This window comes from Phascolarctos cinereus, unplaced genomic scaffold (genome assembly GCF_003287225.1).
Source record: "Phascolarctos cinereus isolate Bilbo 61053 unplaced genomic scaffold, phaCin_HiC Scaffold_726;HRSCAF=1367, whole genome shotgun sequence".
NCBI classification, from domain to species: Eukaryota; Metazoa; Chordata; class Mammalia; order Diprotodontia; family Phascolarctidae; genus Phascolarctos; species Phascolarctos cinereus.
This window is the reverse complement of record NW_027556098.1, coordinates 417,925,456-417,944,558: the sequence shown is the minus strand read 5'-3', so window position 1 is coordinate 417,944,558 and position 19,103 is coordinate 417,925,456. Positions and strand designations below refer to the sequence as shown.

Here is a 19,103-nt window from a genome sequence, read left to right as displayed (position 1 = left end):
GAGTAGGGTTCCCTCCAAAAATCATCCCTTATTTTCTCCCCCCCATTCCCTTTGCTTTTTATTTATTTCTGAATTGAGAAGACTTTTTTACACTTCCAGATATGTATGTAATATTCCCTCTCTAACCCATTCCCAATGAGAGTAGGGTTTGAAAACTACCAGCCCTCCTCCTTCATCTAATTCCCCTCTGTCAGTTCTTCCTCTCACACTTCATTTCTAGAAGATAATTACTTTTTTGCCTTTTCTTAAATGGTATTACTTTTTAGAATCACGTCCTACTCAGCTCTACCCCAATCTTTGCTTTCAAACTCCCAGTTACTAATTAAAGTCTTAGAATACAGTTTACATTTCCTAGAATAAAAAGTAAAGTCTGTCCTTATTGAGTCCCTTGTAATTACTCTTTGATGTCTACCTTATATTTCTCTTGAATCTTGTATGTCAAATATTCTATTGAGTTCAGGTCTTTTTGCAATAAATCTTAAAAGTCTGGCAATTCATTGAATGCCCCCCCCCTTTTCCATTCAAGATTATGCTTGACTTTGCTGGGTATGATATTTTTGGCCACAACTCCAGTTCTTTTGCTCTTCCATACACAGTGTTCCAAGAACACTTTAAGTATAGCCACTGCTAGGTCTTGTGTGATTCCAATTGTGGCTCTGCCTATATTGAACGTTTTTTTTTCTTGTTGCTTATATTTTCTCCTTGAGCTGGGAGTCTCAGAATCTAGCTATGATATTCCTGTCGGTTTTCCTCATAGCATCTCTTTCCGGAGGTGAGCAGTGGATTTTTCCTATTTTTACTTTCCCCTCCTGCTTTAACACTTCAGGACAAATTAACTATTTCTCATATTAGTGTATCAAGATTATTTTTCTGACCGCAGCTTTCAGGTAGTCTGATCATTGTTATATTTTCTCTTCTGTTCTCCAGATCAGTTTTTTTCCCTTGTGAGATATTTCACTTTATCTTCTATTTTTTCATTCATTCTGTTTTGTTTCTTGGTCTCTTATAACTTCCCCAGCTTCCACTTGTTCAGTTCTAATTTTCAAGGAGTTATTTTGTTCCTTTTCCTTTTTTTGGCAAGGTAATTGGGGTTAAGTGACTTGCCCAGGGTCACACAGCTTGTAAGTGTCAAGTGTCTGGTCTGAGACCGGATTTGAACTCAGGTCCTCCTGACACCAAGGCTGATGCTCTATATCTACTGCACCGCCTAGCTGCCCCTATTTTCTTCCTTAAGATTTGGGATCTCCATATCTAGTTGGTTGACTCTTTTCATAATCTTCTTGGTTGTTTTTGGATTGTTCTTATTTATTTTTCCTCAATCCCTCTCATTTTCATTTTTAAAGTGTTTTTTAAAATTCTTCTATGAATTCCCTTTTTAGGCAGGTGACTGACATTATTTTTGGAGTAGGAAAGGCTTTTTTAAAAATTCAATATCCTTCACTGAAGATGAATCCTGGTCTTCCCTATTCAAATAGTAACTTTCTATGGTTGGGTTCTTCATTTTCTCCTGCTCATTTTTAAAAGATTATATACCAATTTGTTGTTGTAATCACCTTTAGTCCTTGGATATGGAGGATGGTGCCTCTGGCCTCAGGTCCTCCTTCAGGTCTCCTCTCTGGCCCAGAACTAAAATCAAGAACTCTGCCCTCCTGTAACTGTCCACAGCCAGGGGCGTCCCTGAAGTCCCAGAAGTGCACTGCTTCTGCACTTACCAGACATGTGCTGGTTCCTTCTCACCCAGGGTTACGTCTCAACAGCATAGCTGGGCCTGGCATCCCTTATCAGCAGAGGTTCCATCAGTCTTTCCCACTCAGATGCCCAACTCCCCACATTGTCCAGGAGGTGAAAATTTCTGTGGCAGAGGCCAAGGCTACTTCCAACCCAGCTAGCCCCAGGGCTTGCTGCTTGCTGCTGTTTCAGCAGAACTAGCCTGTAGGTGTTTACACTTCATAGGTTTTCTTCCAATCTCCTTTGGTTGTCTCAGGAGGACTACTGTTCTGTCCCAACTCTTGTTTATTTTTACCACTCTACATTCACCCTGAGGCAATATTTTGTCTTATTTATGGGGGAAATTTGGAGAGCTTGGAATTTTCTGATGTATTCCACCTTTTTCCCAGAATCTTCTCCTTCCTGGTTTTTCATCATCTGTAAATTTGATTAAGATGCTATGTATGAGACATAACCAGACACAGACCTCTTAGGCATTCCACCAAAGACCTCTTGACAAACTGATGTCCAACCAGTAATTACCATTCTTTGTAACTAATCAATCAACTGGTATCAAATTCATCTCCCTGTTCTATCACCTAGCCCAGGTCTTACCATCTTTTCTACAAGAATACCTTACAAGATTTTGCAAACGGCTTGTTTTTACCTTCATAATATTTCCCTGACCTTCATGTCTAGTAATCCCACCAAAAAGGGGAATGAGATCAGTTTGGCATGACCTGTTATTGCTGAGGCCATGTTGGATCTCTGTCATGACTACTTCCTTTTCTTTGATGCTTATCAGCAATCTCCTTAATAATGCATTCCAGATTTAGGTCAGGAATTAGAATCCATCTCACTGACCTATAGTTTGCATACCTTGTTCTCTTCCCTTTTTTAATAATTCAGAAATCATTTATGGCTCTTCTCAACATTCTTTCAAAGATCAACCACAGTATTTCAGCAAAAACATCTACCTGTTCTTTCTGTGCTTGAGGACATGTTTTATCTGGGCCAGATGACTTGAACTCCTTAGAGCTAGACAACTCAATGAGTAATGTGGGAATTAGTCAGGAAGACATGAATTCAAATCTTGCCTCACAAACTCACTAGCTGTGGCCCTAAGCAAGTCAAATAACTTTTCTGTGTGTCAGTTCTTTCATCTGTAAAACTGCAACAAGAACACATAGCACACTAGGCTGTTGTGAAGCTCAAATGAGTTAACATATATAAAGAAGAGCTTTGCACATCTTAAAGCACTATATAAAAGTTAGCTATTATTATTTCCTAGGTGCTCTTGTCATTTATTTACTCATCTTGGGTATCATCTCCCAATGAGCTAGTCTTTTGTCCTTTCCAGTACAAAGATAATTCTCTTTGGCAAACAGGTAAAAAAAAAAAGTTGAGCAGCTCTGCCTTCTCTCCACTCTTAATCATCTTCTAATCCACCCCAAGTAATAATCACCTCCCCTCCTTGCACTTTCTCTCCTCCCTAATACAGCTGCAAAACAACTCAAACTTTATTCTCCTAAACTATCTCACCAGCTCATATACAAACATTTGTTATATACTGTTCATTCCATCTTTGAAATCTCTCTCAAATTCAGTCTCTGTTCTACTGTCACTAAAAACCACCTTAGCAGTGGTTAGCATTGTCACCTTCCTGGATTATTGCATTATTATTCTAACATGTCTTATTGCTTCAACTCTGACAGGCAGTGTGGTATAATGAATGGTATATTTCATGCGGGATGCAAAAAATTAAGGTTCAAATCCTGCCTCTGATATTTTGTAGCCCTTCAATCACGGGAAAATAAACTCAGTAGGCTTCAAGTTTTATCATCTGTTAGATGGGCACATCAGTATCTACCTTGAGACCCAAATAAGTAAATGTGTGTAAAAATTTGGGTAAGTTTTAAAATGTTGTATAGTTATGAACTCTAAATGCAGTTTGAAGTGTACTTTTTTAGCTTTTGATTTACTTTGTGTTTTCTTTTGCAACATGGCTAATATGGAAATATGTTTTGATTGATCTTACATGTATAATTCAAATAAAATTGTTTACCTTCTCAAGGGAGGGGGAGGGGTGGGAAGGAGAGCATTTGGAACTCCAAATTTCTTTTAAATGAGTGTTAATTTTTTCTACATGCAATTTCGAAAATTCAACGAAATGAAAAATTTTAAATTAAAATAATGCTATCTAAACACAAGCTAGCATTGATTCTTTCCCTCTCAACTCACTTCGAATCCATCCTTTGTGTGGTTCCCAAAATAATCTTTCCTTATGCACAGACTTGGTCAGGTCATTTTTCTTCTCAAAAAAGAAAATCTTCAGTGACCCTCTACAGCTAACCAAATAAAATTTCAGTTTGGTTCAAAAGATCCTTATTATGCACTTATTGCATGCAAGTTACTCTATTAAGACAAAAATGAAAATCCCTGCACTCCAGATATTTGAATTCTACTGGAGCAAGATGACACAAACTCAAATAAGAAAGCTGAAGCTTATGTAAAGTAATAAAAAATAACTTCAGGGGAAGAGAAAATAAAGATCCAACCTCCCTCTCCCCTTTTAAAGCATGGTAGGCTTTTCATAGTGCTTATATTTTCAGCCTTATATCATAGAAGATGCTTTTCTTATGCTCTAGTAAAACTGGATTATTCTTCATCCTCGTGCATGACCTGTACTTTCCAGCCTTCCTGCTTTTGCTTAATTGTTCCCTATGACTAAGCTATCCTTCCATCTCCTTGTTACTTATTGAATTCCTACCCATACTTTAACAACGCAAATGTCACTTTCTTCATGAAGCCTTCTGGGAGCTCCAATTTGTAATAGCATCTTCTCCTTCCTCCCAATACTCATAAGGACTAGCTCTGTTTGGCCACAGAAATCAGAATTGAAACCAATGGAGAAGGGAAAGGTGGAGAAAAAAATGGAAAGAAGTTGGGAAGAAGGGGCCTTGGCTTAATCCACTGAAAAAATGTATAAGAGATTAGAGCTACTGAAAAGTAGACAAAAGCTCCTCCCTTGGGAACTCATTTTCCTTAAAATATGGACTTGCAAAGAAGCCTGGATGACCATTTTTCAGGGAAATGAACAGAATTATATATCAAGAACTGGAAGGGACCACAGAGTCCACTTCATTTAACCCCTCTTTTTTTAATATAAATTTATTTCTTTTTAGTTTTCAACATTCACTTCCACAAGTTTTTTAGTCCCACCCCTCCCCTCACCCCAAGATGGCATACATTCTGAATATCCCTTCCCCTAATCTGCCTTCTCTTCTATCTCTCCTCCTTCTACTATCCCTTCCCCTTATATGTTCCTGTAGGGCAGGATAGACTTCTGTACTCCATTTCCGGTATTTCTTATTTCCCATAGTATGTGAAAACATTTTTTTAAAACATATCTTTCTAAAACTTTAAGTTTCAAATTTTCTCTCTTCCTCCCTCCCCACCCACCCTCATTGAAAACGCAAGCAACTCAATATAGGTTGTACATGTGCAGTTATGCAAAATACTTCCATAGTAGACATGTTGTGAAAAACTAACTCTATTTCCCTTAATCCGATCCTGCCCCCCCATTTATTCTATTCTTTCTTTTGACACTGTTCCTCCTCAGAAGTATTTACTTCTGATTACCCTCTTTCCCAATCTGCCCTCCTCTCTATCATCCCCCTGCTCTCTTGTCCCCTTCTCCTCCTATTTTCCTGCAGGGTAAGACAGATTTCCATACCCAATTGAATGTGTATGTTATTCCCTCCTTAAGCCAAATCCTATGAGAATAAGATTCACTCATTCCCTCTCACCTTCCCCTGTTTCCCCTCCACTGTAAGAGACTTTTCTGTTTTTTTTGTGAGATAATTTACCCCATTCTACCTCTCCCTTTCTTCTTCTCCTAGTATAATCCTCTCTCACCCCTTAATTTTATTCTCCACATATGACCCCTTAATCTTCAACTCACCCTGTGCCCTCTATCTATCTATCTATCTATCTATCTATCTATCTATCTATCTATCTATCTATCTATCTATCTATGTATCTATACATACTATAATTTTTTTCCTCAACTACCCTAATACTGACAAAGTCTCATGAGTTATAAATATCATCTTTCCATGCAGGAATGTAAACAGTTCAATCTTAATAAGTCTCTTATGATTTCTCTTTCCTGTTTACCTCTTCATGTTCCACTTGAGTCCTGTATTTGAAAGTCAAATTTTCTATTCAGCTCTGGTCTTTTCATCAGGAATGCTTGAAAGTCCTCTATTTCACTGAATGACCATTTTTCCCCTGAAGGATTATACTCAGTTTTGCTGGGTAGGTGATTCTTGGTTGTAATCCTATCTCCTTTGCCCTCCGGAATATTATATTCCATGCCCTCTGGTACCTTAATGTAGAAGCTGCTAAATCTTGTGTTATCCTGATTGTGTTTCCACAGTACTTGAATTGTTTCCTTCTGGCAGCTTGTAATATTTTCTCCTTGACCTGGGAACTCTGGAATTTGGCTATAATATTCCTAGGAGTTTTCCTTTGGGGATCTCTTTCAGGAGGAGATCTGTGGATTCTTTCCATTTCTATTTTGCCCTCTGGTTCTAATATATCAGGGCAGTTTTCCTTGATAATTTCTTGAAAGATGATGTCTAGGCTCTTTTTTTGATCATGGCTTTCAGATAGTCCAATAATTTTTAAATTCTCTCTCCTGGATCTATTTTCCAGGTCAGTTGTTTTTCCAATGAGATATTTCACATTGTTTTCTAATTTTTCATTCTTTTGGATTTGTTTTACAGTGTCTTGATTTCTCATAAAGTCACTATCTTCCAATTGCTCTATCCTAATGTTTAAGGAAGTATTTTCTTCAGTAACTTTTGGACTTCCTTTTCCATTTGGCAATTTTTCTTTTTAGGGCATTTTTCTCCTCATTGGCTTTTTGGACCTCTTTTGCCATTTGGTTAGGCTATTTTTAAGGTGTATTTTCTTCAGTATTTTTTTGGGTGTCCTTTAGCAAGCTGTTGACTTGTTTTTCATAATTTTCTTGCATCACCCTCATTCCTCTTCCCATTTTTTCCATCACTTCTCTTACTTACTTCTCAAGATCCCTTTTGAGCTCTTCCAAGGCCTGGGACTGATTCATATTTTTGTTGGAGGCTTTGGATGTAGGAGCTTTGACTTTGTTGTCTTCTTCTGGTTGTATATTTTGATCTTCTTTTTCACCAAAGTAAGATAATATAGTCTGACTCTTTTTGCACTGCTTGCTCATGATCCTGGCCAATTACTTGAGTTTTAAACTCTTTGTTAAGGTAAGAGTCTACTTCTAATGTGGAGAGTGTACTGTCCCAAGCTTCAGGGGTTTGTATAGCTGTTTTCAGAGATACTTGTAGGGAACTGTAAATTTTCAGTTCTTCCAAGGTGGTATGATAAGGGGCAAGGTGTTTACTCCATTCCTGACCTGTGACCACAAGTACTGCTTTCTATCCTGTACCTGTGAGGAGGGGTTCCTCTGCATAGCCACTATAAGTTCCACCACACCAGCTCTCCTCCTCACCCCGGCACCACCACCCAGAACTGTGACCCAGATCCCAACACAGGGAAAGCAAGAGATTCCTGCCTCAGCACCAGCAAAGAGATCCCTGCAATCCCTCTCTGATCAGCCACTGGATTCCCCCTCAGTCTGTGGGCTGGAAGCTCAGGAAGCAGCTGCCCCCCCCCCCCAGGGCCATGCTCTTGGGGAATGGAGCTGAAACCTCACCTTCCTTTCTCAGCACTGACAGAAACAGACTTTTCCCACTGACCTTCTAAGTTGTCCTTGGCATTGGTGAATACAGGAGTCTGGAAACCTCCACACTGCCCATGATTCAGTCCTCTGAGGCCTGTTCCAGGTTCGCTGTGGCCTGCATGCCCATGCCTCTCTGCACTGCGCTCCCAGCCCGGTGCAATACACCTTTTTGATCAATCATCCAGATTGTCTTGGGCTGGATATTTGTTTCACTCTGTCTTTTTGTGGGTTCTGCTGCTTCAGAATTTGTTTAGAGCCATTTTTTTATGAGTATTTGGAGGGGTTTGGGGGAGAGCTCAAGCAAGTCACTGCTTTCACTCCACCATCTTGGCTCTGCCCCCCATTTAACCCTTCATTTTACAGATAAGTAAACTTAGGCCCAGGAGGGTTGTCTAAGGTTTCACAGATAAACTCAGTGGACTGTTGCCCAAGTGGCACTTGTAAGGTCCTTTACAACTTTTGTACATTGTTCCCTAGGATTGAGAAATACATAGCATATGGAAGGAAGGAAAAAAGGAAGAGAGAGAGAGAGTGAGAGAGAGAGAAACTGACAGAGAGAGATTGAGAGAGAAAAAAATTGAGAGATTGAGAGAGAAATTGAGAGAAAGAGAGAGAGAAAAATTGAGGGAGAAATTGAAAGAGAGAGGGAGAGAGAGAGAGAGAGAGAGAGAGAGAGAGAGAGAGAGAGAGAGAGAGAGAGAGAGAGAATGAATCAGTGCTCTTTTTGACCTAAAAATCTTTCTTCCCACAGATATTTTAGCTTTATCATGTCACTGGGAGATGCTGTTATGTTGATTTCAGGGATCATTTCTCCCTACGTTACTGGATACTTCATCAGTCAGGTAAAGCATCTACACTAAAAAGGATTTGAACTCAGTAGAATTAGCACTGGATGCAGATAAACACAGAGGAGGAAAACGCAATGGATCCAAAGGACTACAGAGTGTGGAGCAGGAAGGAACCTTAGAGATTAGCTATTTTAACTCCTTTATTAACATACGAAGAAAGTGAGGCTCAATGTGTTGAAGTGACCTACACAAGTAATAAGCAACAGAGTACAAACTCAAGGCCCTTCCCACCAGCCATGCTTTGATCTGGGATTTAGGGCAAAGTACACAATTTAGGAGAAAACTCTCAGGGGGAGTCCGAGAAACAGGGAAGGGAAGGGGTCATTCCTTAAGCCAGGACTCCAGGTTACATTTCAGTGAGGAGGGAGAAGAGGAGCCACACAGCCATAGGTCTCTTTACTGGGTCCCTAGGAGAGGACCTTTTGCTGTCAGAGCCCATGTCTCCTTGATACAATCTGTATAGTCACTTCTCACTAGGTGCCAACAGGCTAGGTTCTGTGGCTGTCTTATCCTCTATCTCTTACCTCACATTAAAGGTAGAAGGCTCAAAAATCCTACAGCCTGGCACCCCTCTACTGGGCAACTGGTAGGAAGCAAATCCAGGTGATAGGAGGCCACATGGAGAGGAAAGGATCCAGGCAAGTGGGGAAGGAGTAGGAGAGACCACAGCTAAAAAAAACAAGAGGACCAGGACCCACCACCTTCTCCAGCCTCACCTCCCCCCAGCACTCACACACACTCATACATGCTCAGCTGAAGCAATAGGAGGGGCTGCCGTCTATTTCCAGGAATCCCAAAAGTTCACATTAAAATTCCTCAATAAGAACAATTCATCTTGGTATAATGATGTGTATGAACATGTATTAACCTGCAATGTCATCGACTTAGGCAACTCTCTGAGAGGACACTCCCTGCTCTGCAGCTAGAGTCTCAGAGTTACCTGAGTCACTGAGGACCTAAGTGATTTCACCAGGGTCCCAAACCTTAGTATGAGGCTGAAGAGAGACTTGAACAGAAGCCAGTGCTTCACCACTGCTACTCCAATGAAGGATTAAAGTTTACAAATCACTCTCCTCACAACCAGCTATGAAGCAAGTTGTGCAAGGTTGTTATCTCCATATCTTTATAGATAAGGAAATGGAGGCTTTGACCAAACAGGTGCTCCATGGTTATAAGATGAATGTCAGAGTTGGCATGTATATGACATTTCCTCACCCCAAATCCAAGACTCTGTCCACTGCATCTCAGTGTTTCCCGAAACCCTTTGCTTCATCATGTTTTAAAGTTTCATTTAACTGCCACTAACTCAATCACAGGCACTTTAATTAAAACCAAAAACGATAATCTCATAGAAGGCCCTCCCTGACATGAAGAATTTCATGTGTTTTCTGAGAAGACTGAGGAAAGCAGAAACTTTTTTGGACCAATATTAAATCTTGAACTGACAGTTTTTGCACCCACAGGATAATGGAACTGGCTAGAAGAATGTTTTCTTTCTATCATCTGCCATTAATCTATTAGGAATGATTTTCTACTTCATCTTTGGCCAGAAAGACATCCAGCATTGGGCCAAAGAGCAGAGACTCACCCGCTTCTGAGGGGCCAGGGAAATGAACTGAAAATTAGTTCTACCGAAAACATCCTTAAGGATTTTTAAGGTCATCCTTGACTTCTCAACTCTCAGGCAATACACGCCAATGTGAGGCTTGTCTTTTTAATATCCACAACATCTCTTATGTGGGTCTGCTCTTCTCCACTCACACCCTAGTTCAGGCCCTTATCACCTCTTGCTTAATCTATTGGAATGACCTTTTGCATCTCCCTGCCTCATCTCTTCCCCACTCTCCACATACTCCACACAGCTGACAAAATGATTTTCCCAAAGACCAAAACTAATCATGTCTCTCCCCTCTAATCAACAAATTCCACCATCTCCCAATTACCTCTAGAATACACTACAAACTAGTATATTTGAAATTTAAAGCTCTTCACAGCATAGCCCCTTCCTACCTTTGTGGTCTTATATTTTATGCCTTTCCTCACATTCCACATTCTGGACCTGCTGCTTTGCCTTCTCATTATTCTGCACATATAACATTTTCATCTCTACTCTCCATGACTGCGCACTCACTCGCATCCATACCTGGAATATATTCCCTGCACACCTCTGCCTCTTGGAATCTTACATTTTCTTCAAGACTCAGCTCAAGTGCCATGAATATTTTACTGGTTCCCACCCCAGCTGCTACGGGACACTCTCCCAAAACATACCAATAAAATGTTCATTTTGTATTGAGAAAATTAAAATTATTTTGTGTCATTTAATAATCTATTCTGTAACTGACCCTCTTTTATATTACTGCCCCATTTTGTATAATTGCTCCAGCCACATTTCTCCATCCTTGAGTTAAGCTCAGGAATACAGTTTTCTCTCTGAGTCAATTTAAAGGTATAATTAAAAGGGAATGTTGTTATCCCTCTGACCATTACCTCCTGGAACACCTGCTTCTTGTCTATATCTCCCAACCAGCTTAACCTGGTGCCATCCCCAAATGTGCTTTCATCCTTGCCTGCAGTTAGAGATGATTGGATATCCTCCAATATGACATTGAGGCAAGTGGTACTGATCCCCTAGCAAAGATGACAAAAGGCAGATGAGTCCCATAAAACAATTAACATTCCATAATTGTCAGAGAGGGCCAAAGCACTTTTCTTTGTATAGCCAATCATAATCTTCCCCAACTAACCTGACCCCTCTTTTCCTGTGTTTCAATAAAAAAGATCTCTTCCTTCTCATTGGGGTCACTGGCCTTACTAAGGTTGCAGGCTGACCCACTTTGTTAACAGTTATGCACATCACTGTTAATAAATTGATTCTGCTCAAAGTCTGCATGTCAGTTTTCAGTTCAGTTGTTTCAGTCATGTCAGACTCTTTGTGACCATATTTGGAGCTTCTTTGGCAAAGATACTGGAGTGGATTGTCATTTCCTTCTCCAGATTACTTTACATATGAGGAAAAATGTGGCAAACAACACTAGGTGACTTGCCCAGGGTCCTGCAGCTACTAAGTGTCTGAAGCCAAATTTGCACTCAGGAAGATGAGTCTTCCTGATGTCAGGCCCAGTACTCTATCCACTGTGCTGCATAGCCTGCCTGTTCCTCAGTTGACCTTTATTGAATTTACTCTAAACAATACACATTCTGTATATAATCATGAGTACATGGCATCTCACTCATTAGGGTGTAAGTTCCATGAGGGCAGGCAGTGTTTCACTCCTGTCGTCATATCCTCAGCATGTGGTTTAGTGCCTCCCACAGAGCAGACACTTAATCCACGCTTGTTCATTGGTTTTAATCTTTTCTTCCCTGACCTGCTGGCTCCTTAGCTATGAGTCTTGGTTCTGGATCCAGCCCTATTCTTTAGAGATATCGTCTACCTAAGCAGAGGGTACTCTGATGATTCCGTACATGTTTTAACATAGCCAGATGTCCCAACGAGATGAACAAACATGTATCACCACATTACAAAATATTGTACAAGGGACCGTGGTGATCCTCTAGTGCAACACTTCCATGAAAAGGAATACCCCAGGAATTAGGTTGGCAGAGGAGCAGAAAACAATGTAAAGACGAGCTTTCTGCCCCACTCCCAAACAGATCTAGAAAACACATCAGACATAATATCGATGGGGAAATCCAAGAAAAACTCACAGTACATCATTTTTCCATCCCAGTTCAGCACAGGGTGACCAGGAGGTCTGTGGACACTGGAGGTGAAGTCAGGACCAGCACCTTGCTGGACAGTATGCCAGCACCCAGAACAAAGTGAAGAACTGGGGCAAGAAGAGGTCCTAGACCAATACAAGGTATCCCCAGACCTATACCAAAGCACCAAGATGCTGGGATAGGTGAAAAATGGCAGCTTTGTTGCTCACTACCTAATCTCCAGCAACAGATGCACAGTAGACCAGGAGAGGATGTGCCTCAACCCACCCCACCCCCAGTAGTCTCCAGCCCTAGGGGTATACTGAGAAGGAAGCAAGTTCAGAAGCAAGCAAATGCAGTGTGTCTCAGACACCAAGAGCCGAACAGGTTATGAGGTCCAGTCTCCAGCGTAGTCTGAAGAAGGCAGTTTAACCAGGCCATTCCAGACCAAAGGGAAACCTGCAGTTCTGTCTTCTGAACCAGCAGAGCTTCCCAGGTAGCTAACAGTAGCTGAGTTCCACACCAGTCTCCACTTTCTCAGACCCGAACCCAGGTGAGGAGTTTGCAGAGCTCAGAGCAGAGCGGTAGAAATCAGGCTTTGCCCTGAATCAGACCAATATGGAAGCACTGAAAGCTTGTTGGTCCCCAGCCTGAGCTCTCCGTTAGATTCCTAGAACAATACAACACATGACCCCCAAGAAAGCAGCAAGAGGACCAGCCAGACATTCCCTACGGAGACTATCCATAATATGAAGTCCGAAGTCAGAAGTAGGCTGGAAGAATGAGCCAACAAACAAAAAAGAATTCCACCATATAAAGTGTTTATGGTGACAAGAATGCTGAAGACACACATGCAGAGAATGACATCAAAACATCTATATGCAAATGTTCTGTGAAAAATACAGCTTGAATAGAGCCAATACCAGATTGCACTCTGTCTTGGGGAGGGGGAAGGAGAGAGGGGAGGACATTTAAAATTCAAAATCTTATGTAAGTGAATGTTGAAAACCAAAAATAAATTAATTGTTAAAAGAAGAGAAAAGAATAAAAATACAGTGTGGGCATAAATCCACCTAGAGCTCCTGAAAGAGATAAGTAAGAGTTTGTTTTATTTTTAAAGAGTTGAGGGCAGCTAGGTGACGCCATAGGGAAAACACTGGCCCTGGATTCAGGAGAACCTGAATTCAAATCCAGCCTCAGACAACTGACACTAGCTGTGTGACCCTGGGCAAGTCACTTAACCCCAAATGCCTCACAAAAAAAGTCTTAGAATCCAGACTTCTTTTATGAGGCAGCTAGGTGGCACAGTAGATAGAGCTCTGCCTTGGAGTTAGGAGGACCTGAGTTCAAATCTGGCCTCAGACACTTGAAACTGACTAGCTGTGTGACCCTAGGAGAGACACTTAAACCTGATTGCCTCATCAAAAAGCAAAAAAAAAAAAAGATTTGAAAATTCTTGCCAATGACATAAGTATGTTAGAGGGGAAAATGGGGAAGAAATGAAAGCCAGGAAAAAAGAACTGCAAAGGGAAGTAACAGCTTGACATAGGAGGTGCAAAACTTTACCCAAGCAAAAAATTCCCTGAAAATTAGAATGGAACAAATAGAAGCCAATGAATCCATAAGACAACAAGAAACATTAAAACCTTAAAGTGCTAAATAAATGCTGATTATCATCATCATTATTATTATTGCTTATTCCTGGAAATGTTGCTTCTGTAATGGAGCCCAAGGTTCTTCCTGCCTTTTGGGGTTCCCTTAAACACTGTTCACTCATGTGGAGTTTTGCAGTCCCTTTGATCTTATTCACATACAATATTAAGCCCTAAATATGACTCTCAAGATTCTTCCTAAAATGCACTAGCTGGGCAGCTGTTCCTGAGCTCTAACCATTAGAGACAGAAATGAATCAATGCATCTTGTGCTTCTTCCAGATTTATGATTAATGAAAATGCCCTCACATTTCAATATTTTAAAAGGAGGAATTCAGTTCTCATCAATACTCCTTAAATAGGCTGATATAATTTGTATTCACTTTCTAGTGATGTTGCTCTTATCTGCCTCTTCTACGTTTTTGAAACTGTGAAAAAATTGTAGGTGACCCATATAAGTAAAAAGAAAATATTGATAACTTTAGAGAGGGCACCTTCAGTTCAGTGGTAGGATTAGAAATCAGATTCAAAGGAGTGGAAAAGACAGTTGGAAAAGAAGAAAGAGATACAGTGAGTATAAATAACTTTCCTTGGGTGTTTTGCAAAGAAAGATACATAGAATGACAGCTTGGGGGGATGGTAACATAAAGTGAAGGGTGGGAGAGAGGGGAGGACTTTAAAAGGTGGCAAAGGAGCCAATAGAAATAATTTTTAAAAAGAGGTTTATGATTAGATAGTAGCAATGACTAATGGGGCAAAGTCCTGGAGGAAATAGTACAGAATGGATAAATGTCACATTGGGGGTTTATTGATCTTACCTCCCACTTAGCAGTAAATGATCTCTAAATGTGATCAGTAAGGTGTCACTCAAGGGAATAAAACACAACCCATTTACACAATTCACATTCTCCTATGGTGGTGGTGGTGGTTTTGGTGGTAGTTGAGGCACATTCAACTCTTTGTGTCCCATTTGGGGTTTTCTTGGCAGGTACTAGAGTGGTTTTCCATTTTCTTCTCCAGCTCATTTTACAGATGAGGAAACTGAAGCAGAGTTAAATGACTTGCTCAGGGTCACACAGCTAATGACTGAGCCTGCATTTGAACTCAAGTCATTTTGACTCCAGACCTTGTGCTCTATCTACTGTGCCACCTAACTGGCCAGAAATATAATGGATAATAGTAATAATAATTTTACATAAATTTGATATAGCAAAATGTCTTAAGATGCCTTCATCTGTGAAAAGCAGGATTCTAAGATTTTGCCACCCTGCTAATAATTCAAAGTGATTAAGTTAAAGCGATTACGTGTTGGAATCTTGCACTATACTGACAATGGGGCAAAACTTCAATACTTCTCCATCAACTCCCAGATCTAATCAGTCGCCAAGAATTGTTGACTCTGCCTCCATATCACTCACATCACACTGAGGTGCTATTCCATAGGATTGAGATTCTCATCTCTAATTTCAATACAACAAGCAAATTAAAATCTGTTTGATTCTCAGTAGACACACAACCACACGCACACACACACACACACACACACCAGTCCACTTGTAATCTTTTGAATATTCCACCAAATACTTGAAAATCATTGCCAATATTAATATCTCTCTACTAGTCCTCTCCATCTTTTTCTCAAAGGTATTACTTTTTAAAAGGGGGGGGCAGCTAGGTGGTACAGTAGATAGAGCACTGTCCCTGGAGTCAGGAGGACCTGAGTTCAAATCCAGCCTTAGATACTTGAAACTTACCAGCTGTGTGACCCTGGGTAAGTCATTTAATCCCAATTGCCTCAAGAAAAAAAAAAATCAAATGTACTGTTTTCCAATTCTTCATTCTTTGTTTTTGTGGCTTTTCTTTGAACCCACCTTACATTTTACTTCTTTCTCTTAATTTATAGGAACTCATAGCAGACATATATTCTAGAAAGAATGTAATAAATTGATCTTACCTAATGCAAGGGTCTAAAAGTTTAATTTAGGTTCATTAGGTCACTTCGAACTCTCAAGACCTCTTGAGGGCAGAAGTGACCTGTCATTGACAATCAGACTCATAAAGTAACTCAATCAGACATCAGACTCACAAGGATTCATAATCCATAAATACAAGATGCATCTTGAAAAACTTAGCTGAACAGGGAAGCAAGGGTATCACCATGTTGGGTCCACAAGATGGGTAAGAACAAGGCTGGAACAGAAACCGCGAGTCAAGGAATGAGATAAGGTAGGTGTTTTCAGTATAAAACCAACACACCCAGGTAGGACTGAGTGGGGATCAAGAGTCAACTTTGGCTTATGATAAAAGATCTGGGTAGAGCCAAACTCTGCCAAAGTGAATAAATAAGGGCAACAAACAAGACACACTACCTAGGTTCTGAAAGAAATGATCTATTTTTAAAAAGTGCAGTGGGTCTGGAGAAGAATGTAATGGCAGCTCTGTCTCTATTTAGAAAGGCCAGAACTGTGAGCTCCTCCAAGCAGTGGGCACAAGGCTGCCCACTGACCACTCCAGTTCCTTTCTATCTAAAGGTTTTAAACTTGCCTTTTCAAAGTTCAACATGAATACAGCTGTCTTCTTTGACAATGGCTTCAGAATGCACAAAGCTGAAAGTTGGCTTTGCTGGAGATAATGCCTCTGGGTCTTTCAACCCCGCCATCATTGCAAGCCTGAGGCAGCAGGGTATGGAGGTGGGTATAAACCAGAAAGGGAGAAGGCCCAGAGCAAAAGAGGTATTCCACTGTACATGATATTGTCACCAACGGGAACAACTTGGAGGAGATCCAGCACCATGTTTTTCTACAGTGTGCTCCATGTGACCCTTGAAGAGCATCCTGGACTATTCACAGAAAGCAATTCAAGATGTCCAAAGACAACAGAAGAAATATTCCATAGATATTCAAGAGCTTCCATATCATTTATATTGTCATCCAGACTGTGCTGCTGCTCCTTACCTCTAGTTATAACACTGGCATTGTGATGTCCACTCTTCATCTGCAGCTCTGCCTGGTTTCAACTCCACTGAATAAGAAGCCCCATGCCAGGCACCCTCTGATGTCTCCTCCCTCTCCAATTTCCAGCTTCTTTTGGTATGTTGTCTTCCTCCTTGGGGGGACACGGAGTGTTTTTTTTTTTACTTATTTGTATCACCAGCATTTAGTAAAGTACCTGGCAAGCAGTAGACACTTAACAATTGTTTATGGAATTGAATCAATATGCTACAGTGATGGTGTGACCCACATTGGGCCTGTCTATGAAAGTTATGCCCTTCCCCCACACCACTCTTCATCTGGATCTGACTAGCCATAACCCAGTGGACTCACTTATGAAGACCTTGAGAGATGTAACAGCTTCACTAACATAGCTGAGAAGGAAATAGTGCACGGCATAAGAAAAGTTATGTTGTATGGCCATTGACTTTGCACAAAAAAAGGACCACTGGCCATCTAGCTCTTGTCTGGAAAAGAACTTTGAGCTCTCTGATGGTCAGGTTATTACCACTGGTAATGAGAGCTTCCAGGATCCAATTATCAGTGCCTAGCACTCAATAAATGCTAGTGATTCACTAATTCTTAAGTATGGAATCTTGTGGTATCTATGAAGCCACCTTCAACTCTATCATTTAGTGAGATGTGTTGACAGCCAAAAGGATATGTATGCCAATAATGACTGGTGGTACCACCAAATACCCACTGCTGACAAATAGAGATTAAAGCCCTAGTCCCCAGGCTTTAATTTATTAATTAATAATTAATTAAGCTAGATTCATACTTTCACACACACCCCTCTCCTGAGCACAAATCTGGAAAACAGGCTGCATCCTGGCCTCCCAGAACACTTTCCAGCAGATGTGGATCAGAAAGCATAATAATAAATCCAAGCCCCCCAATGTCCACTGCAAATGCTTCTAAATGGAGTATCCTGGGTTAGGTTTTTTTTTTGGGGGGGGCGGAGGTGTTGTCTTTGGATTTTTGTCAGAGTATAATATGATAATTGTCTCAAAAAGAGATATGAGTTTGGTATGATTTTGTTTTGGTTTTTGGTATATGATTTAGGATTAAAAACAAGAACAGTGAAGGTTGCAAGGAGTCCAACTACATTGGAAGCAAATGTCACCAGAGTTCTCCAACATCTTCAAGAATCTGATTGTATAGTTTTTAAAAAGAGTTTTGCCAAATATCATGTAATGCCTTAACAGGAAGGTGCTTGCCTCTGTGAAGTCTACCCTGCTCTATAAAGAAGTGAATTACTTAAATCCAAACTAAAGAGGTTGTAATACTGATTACCTATAAATCATGTAATCCTAAAAAACAAAACAAAGCTTATTGTATCTTTTGCCTTAACTTGCTCTTCTTTTTTCTTTTTTGAAGATAGAATTGTCTCTTTTATTATTGGCTCCGTTTACCCATGAGCAATCGATATTTTCCCAGTTGTTTACATGTGACTTTATTTGTGTGAAAAGTGTTTTATAATTGTGTTTATGTAGTTCCCAAGTTTGTGTTGGCAGGTAGACTCCCAAATATTTTATATTGTCAGTAGTTATTCAAAATGGAATTTTTTTCTCCAAGCTCTTGCTGTTGGACTTTGTTGGTAATATATAGAAACGTTGATGGGTTAGGTGGGTTTACTCATTTGTTAAACTCTAGAGCAATATTTGCTCTTCCAAGGTTTTTAAAGGGTCATTGGTTTTCATCTGGGCTTCTTCCCAAGACAAACCTTTTTTTTTCCAGATGCTTAAATGAGGTCAATGAAAATCTTCCTTTTTGGTAGCTGAAGAGTGTTGGCTGGTGTCTACTGGGTGCTCTTCCAAGTCCAAGTTGCCTGTCCACCATCATATTTGGTGCCCTTACTCTTTTCTTCCTCTACTTCATTCTTCTCACGTACCCCTCTCTTGTACTTATCTTTCTCCTCATCCTTGTCTTTAGCTTCCAATATCTTTGCCAAGAAAACCCTAAATAAGGGTCATGGAAAATCAGACACAACTAAAATGACTGAATACCATCAACTTTATAGAATTCACTTAATTTCTTCCTGCTTCAGTTTCCTCAACTGCAAAATTGGAATCATAATAGCACCTACTTCCGAGTGTTGTTGTGAAGATCAGTTGTGAAATGGTATTTGTAAATTACAAAGCCCAGTACCTGGCACATTCGAAGTGTTTCACAAGTGTTTGCCTGACCCCTTGTGTCTTGGTGACTAAGGTAAATTCAGGTTATCATAACATGTTTGGGGGGGAAAAGTGTGCTACAGTGTCTTTTAATAGACAAATGCCAGGTGGGGGGAGTTGAAAAAAAGCAAAGGTTTTCTATGATGTCCCTCCGTCCTTGAGGAGGTAGATACAATTGGTGGCAATAACTTGAGTTATTGTCAATAGTTATTCGAAATGGAATTTTTTTCTCCAAGCTCTTGCTGCTG

The 19,103-nt window shown here is 40.3% G+C and overlaps 1 pseudogene across 1 annotated transcript in view; it reads left to right on the top strand.

Moving 5' to 3' along the window:
* The window catches only part of LOC110219880 (sodium-dependent phosphate transport protein 3-like), a 54,292-nt pseudogene extending 43,507 nt beyond the window's left edge, over positions 1–10,785 (top strand). Inside the window, exons 12-13 of the transcript XR_013482752.1 lie at positions 8,235–8,325; positions 9,795–10,785. The product of XR_013482752.1 is annotated as a sodium-dependent phosphate transport protein 3-like (transcript). The remainder of the gene's footprint in view (positions 1–8,234; positions 8,326–9,794) is intronic.
* Positions 10,786–19,103: the final 8,318 nt, after the last annotated feature.